Below are 6,065 nucleotides of genomic sequence, written 5' to 3' on the forward strand. Positions count from 1 at the left end.
TGTCAGATATGTGGTTTGCAAATATTTTCTCAGTCTTTGCCTAGTCTTTTTATTCTATTAATGGGGTCTTTTGTAGATCAAAAGTTTTTTATTTTGATGAAGTTTAATTTATCCATTTTGTTTCCTTTGTGAATTGCACTATGGTGTCAAATCCAAAAACTCTTCACCTGTCTTTAGGTCCAACAGGTTTTGTCATACTTTTTTTTCTAAAAGTTTTATAATTTTACACTTAATATTTAAATATGAGGTCCATTTGGAATTAATTTTGTATAAGTCATGAGGTTTAGGTTAAGATTAGCTTTTTTATTTTTAACCTAGATATCCAATTGTTTCAGCACTGTTTATTAAAAACTCTATTCTTCCTTGAGTTACTTTTATGCCATTGTCAAAAATCTTTTAGGCAGCTAGGCATGGTGGCTCACGCCTGTAATCCCAGCACTTTGAGAGGCTGAAGCAGGCGGATCCCTTGAGGTCAGGAGTTCAAGACCAGCCTGGCCCACATAGTAAAACCCCATCTCTACTAAAACACAAAACTTAGCCAGGTGTGGTGGTGCATGCCTGTAGTCCCAGCTACTCGGGAGGCTGAGGCAGGAGAATCACTTGAACCCGGGAGGCAAAGGTTGCAGTGAGCCAAGATAGCGCCATTGAGCTCCAGCCTAGGCAACAAGAGCGAAACTCTGCCTCAAAAACAAAAAACAACAAAAATCTCTTAGGCATATTTGTATGAGTCTATTTTTGGGTTCTCTATTCTGTCCTATTAATCTATATGACTACCCCTCAACAAATACCACATTGTCCAGATTATAGGATTTGTGTATTAGGCTTTAACATCAAGTAATTTCTCCTACTTTATTCTTTCTCAAATTTAAGTATTTTAGAGACTGTTCCTTTTCATGAAAAATTTTGAATAATCTTGTATATGCTATCTGCATCAATCGATATATTATTATTTTCTTTTTTGGGGGGGGTTGGAGGAGGGCTTGGGGAACAGGGTCTCACTCTGTCGCCCAGGTTGGAGTGCAGTGGCGCAATCTTGGCTCACTGCAACCACCGCCTCCTAGGCTCAAGCGATTCTCCCACGTCAGCCTCCCAAGAAGCTGGGACTATAGGTGTGTGCCACCATGCCCGGCTAATTTTTGTGTTTTTGGTAGAGACAGGGTTTCACCATGTTGGCTAGGCTGGTCTCAAACTCCTGACCTCAAATGATCTGCCCACCTCGGCCTCCCAAAGTGCTGGGATTACAGGTGTGAGCCATTGCATCCAGCCTATTTTCTTCCTTAGTCTATTGATACGGTGGACTACATTAATTGATCTTTGAATATTGCACCGGTCTTGCATTACTGGTTTAAATCTCTTAATCTGTTTTAGTCAAGGTTCCCCAGAAAGAACCAATGGAATACACATAGAAAGAGATATATAAGAAGGGATTTATTAGGGGAATTGGCTCACTCAATTATGGAAGCTGAGAAGTCCTACAACAGGCCATCTATAAGTCTGAAAACCAGGAAAGCCAGTGGCATGGCTCAGTTCCAGTTCAAAGACTTCCAACCCAAGGAAGCTGGTAGTGTAATGCTCAGCCTGAGGCTCAAGGCCCCAGAGCCCAGGGGGCTGCTGGTGTGAGTACCAAAGGCCAGAGAAACAACTGGATTTCTTACATCTAAGGGCAGGAGAAGAAAGGTGCCCTGGCTCCAGAGGAGCAAGAATTTTTCCCTTCCCTCAACTTTGTGTTACACCCAGGCTCCCAACTGATTGAACAGTGCTCAGCAATCTGAGGGCAACTCTTGTCCATTCAGTTCACCAACTCAAATGCCAATCTCCTCTGGAAACACCGTCACAGACACACCTGGAGCAGCCAAATCATTCTAATCTAATGCCAAACTACCTGAGCTTCCCTTTAAGCAAAAAAGGGATGGGCTCAGTGCTTAATGAAACATTAATAATAATGAATTATCTACCAGTTTTCCAGAATTCCTTAACCAGTCGACACCCAAAATCAATCATCACAGTTGTGGTGTATAATTTGCTTTGTGTGTTACTGCATTTGATTTGAAATACACACACACACACACACACACACACATATATGAGACAATCTGGCTTTGTCACCGAAGCTGGAGTATAGTGGCACAATCATGGCTCACTGTAACCTCCCATCTCCCAGGTTTAAGCAATTCTCCTGCCTCAGCCTACCAAGTAGCTGGGATTACAGGCGTGCACCACCACTCTCGGCTAACTTTTGTATTTTTAGTAGAGACCGAGTTTCACCATGTTAGCCAGGCTGGTCTCGACTTCCTAGCCTGAAGCAATTTGGCTGCCTCAGCCTCCCAAAGTGCTGGGGTTACAGGCATGAGCCACTGCACCCAGCCTGATTTGCTAATATTTTATTAAGGATTTTTGTTTCTATGTTTATGAGACACATCAGTTATAGTTTTTATAGTTTTTGCTTTTGTGCTCTCTTCAGTTTTGGGATCACAGTAATACTGGCCTCATAAAATGAGCTAGGAAGTGTTCCATCCTCTTCTATTTCTGGGGGGAGATTGTGTAATATTGATGTTAATTCTTTAAATGTTTGGGAAGATTCTTCAGTGAACAAAGTGATATAAGCATGGAGATTTCTTTTTTAGAAGACTTGTAGTTATGAATTCATTTTCTTTAATGGTTAAAGGACTATTCTGATGATTTGGGGTTTTTGTTGTTGTTGTTTTGAGATGGAGTTCCGCTCTTGTTGGCCGGGCTGGAGTGCAATGGCGCCATCTCGGCTCACTGCAACCTCCACCTCCTGGGTTCAAGCGATTCTCCTGCCTCAGCCTCCTGAGTAGCTGGAATTAACAGGCATGCGCCACCATGCCCGGCTAATTTTGTATTTTAGATAGAGACCGGGTTTCTCCATGTTGGTCATGGCTGGTCTTGAACTCCCGACCTCAGGTGATCCGCCTGCCTCAGCCTCCCAAAGTGCTGGGATTACAGGCACGAGCCACCGCGCCCGGCCGTTGTTGTTTTCAAACTACTGTGCTCAAGTGATCCTCCCCTTATCCTCCCAAAGTGTTGGAATTACACGCATGAGCCACTGCGCCTGGCCCGATTTGTTTTATCTTGATTTAGTTTGGGTATCTGCACAGTTTTGGAAAAACTGACCAGTTTCCTCTAAGTTGTCAAATTTGTAAGTGTCAAGTTGGTCCTAATATTTTTTCATTTTAACAACTGTAGGCTCTGTAGTGATATTCACTGTTTGAATCTGATAGGGGTACTTACGTCGTCTCTCCTTTTACCTTTGTCAATCTTGCTACAGGTTTATAAATTTTATTTTTATTTTTTAAGAATAACTAGGTTTAGGGAGGCAGAAGTTGTAGTGAGCCAAGATCACACCACTGCACTCCAGCCTGGTGACAGAGCAAGACTCTGTCTCAAAAAAAAAAAAAAAGAATAACCAGGTTTTTTTGCAACATATATTTTAACGTATTTTATTTTAATTGCTAGTGATACATAATAGTTGTATTTATTTATCAGATACATGTGATATTTTGATATGTGTACAATGTGTGATAATCATATTAGGATAATTGAGGTATCCATTACCTCAAGCCTTTGAACATTCCAATTCCTCTCTTTTAGTTATTTCAAAATGTACAATAAATTAGAGATAACTATAGTTGCCCTATCATGCTACTGAACATGAGATCTTATTCCTTGTATCTAACCGTATTTCTATACCCATTAACCATCACTTTTTATCCTCTCTTCCCACTACCCTTCCCAGCCTCTGGTAACCACCATTCTACTCTCTATCTTCATGAGTTCAATTTTTTTTTTTTAAGCTCTCAAATATGAGTAATAACATGCAATATTTGTCTTTCTGTGCCTGGCTTATTTTGCTTAACATAATATCTTCCAGCTCCATCCATGCTGTTACAAATGACAAGATTTTCTTCTTTTTTTATGGATGAATTTCATTGTGTATATGTACCACATTTTAGAAGAACGGATTTTTGTTTTATTGATTTCTCTATTGTTTTCCTGTTTTCAATTCCAGTGATTTTTCTTTTTCTCTTGTTTTTTTTTTTTTTGAGATGCAGTCTCACTCTGAGGCCCAGGCTGGAATGCAGTGGCGCAATCTCGGCTCACTGCAACCTCCAGCTCCTGGGTTTGAGCTATTCTCCTGCCTCAGCCTCCCAAGTAGCTAGGATTACAGGTGTGTGCTACCACACCCAGCTAATTTTTGTATTTTTAGTAGAGACGGTGTTTCACCATGTAGGCCAGGCTAGTCTCAAACTCCTGACCTCAAGTGATCCTCCCGCCTCAGCCTCCCAAAGTGCTGGGATTACAGGCATGAGCCACCACACTTGGCCTCAGTGATTTCTGTTCTTACATTGTTTCTTTTCTTCTGCTTTCTTTGGTTTATGTTTATTTTTTAATATTTAATTTTTTTTTTTTTTTTTAGTAGAGATAGGGTCCTACTATGTTGTCTGGGCTGGTCTTGAACTCCTGGGCTCAAGCAATCCTCCCACCTCAGCCTCCCCAAGTGCTGGGATTACAAGCATAAGCCATTGCGCCCAGCCCTTTGGTTTCATTTGCTTTTCTTTTTCTAGTTGCTTGAATCAGGAACTTAGATTATTAATTTAGATTATTAATTTGAGATCTTTCCTTTTTTCTAATATAAGCATCATTTAGTATTACAAATTTTTCTTTCATGGAATTGTAAAATGGTATAGCCACTTTGGAAAATAGTTTTGTATTTCCTCAAAATGGCAAACAATGAGTTACCTTAGGACCCAGCAATTCTACTCTGAGGTATATACCCCAAAGAACTGAAAACATAGGGGTTCATACCAAAACCTGCTCAGGAATGTTCATAGTAGCATTATTCATCATAGACAAAAAGTATAACTCCCAAATATCTATCAACTGATGAATGGACAAACCAAGTATGATACATTCATACAATGTAATATTATTTGACCAAGAGATGAAGTGCTGATGTATACCTCAATGTGCATGAACTTTGAAAACATTCTAAGTAAAAGAAGTCAGTCATGAAAGACTAAATATTGTATGATTCAATTTATATGCAAGCACAGAATAGGAAAATTCATAGAAATAGAAAGTAGTTATTTCTGGGCCCAGGGGCAGAAAGGAATAGAAAGTGACTAAGAGTAAATAAGGGGTTTCCTTTTAGGGTGATGGAAATTTTTTTCTTTTTTTTGGAAACAAGGTCTCACTCTGTCACACAGGCTGACATACAGTGGTGTGATCATAGCTGACTGCAGCCTTAACCTCCTGGGCTCAAGCAATTCTCCTGCCTCAGCCTCCCAAGTAGCATGGACTACAGGCACGTGCTACGTACCATGCCTGGCTAAAATATTCTTAAGTTAGATAGTGGTGATGGTTGCACAACTCTGTAAATATGCTTTAAAAAGAAAAAAAAAAACCCAAAACATTGAATTGTACACTATAAAAAGTAAATTAGACCAGGTACAGTGGTTCATGCCTATAATCCCACCACTTTGGGATGCCAAGGCAGGATCACATGAGCCCAGCAGCTCCAGACCGGCCTGAACAGCAAAGTGAGACCCCATCTCTACAAAACAAAAATCGGCCAGGCGTGGTGACATGTATTTCTATTACTGATTTCTAGTTTGGTTCCACTACAGTCAGAGGACATATTCTGTGTGGTAGGCAGAATAATGGCCACCCAAAGATGTCTACATCTTAATCATTGGAACCTGTATGTTATGATACATGGCAAAGAGGAATTAAGACTGCAGATGAAATTAAAGATGCTAATCAGTTTACTAAAAATAGGAGATTACCCTGGTTTATCCACATGGGCCCAATCTAATCATAAAAGTGGAAGAGGGGCCAAGCGAGGTGGCTCACGCCTGTAATCTCAGCACTTTGGGAAGCCAAGATGGGTGGATTACCTGAGGTCAGGAGTTCAAGACCAGCCTGACCAACATGGTGAAACCCCATCTCTACTAAAAATACAAAATTAGCAGGGTGTGGTGGCGCATGCCTGTAATCAGAGCTACTCGGGAGGCTGAGACAGGAGAATCACTTGAACCCAGGAG

The sequence above is a fragment of the Theropithecus gelada genome, chromosome X (assembly GCF_003255815.1).
Source record: "Theropithecus gelada isolate Dixy chromosome X, Tgel_1.0, whole genome shotgun sequence".
Classification (NCBI taxonomy): Eukaryota; Metazoa; Chordata; class Mammalia; order Primates; family Cercopithecidae; genus Theropithecus; species Theropithecus gelada.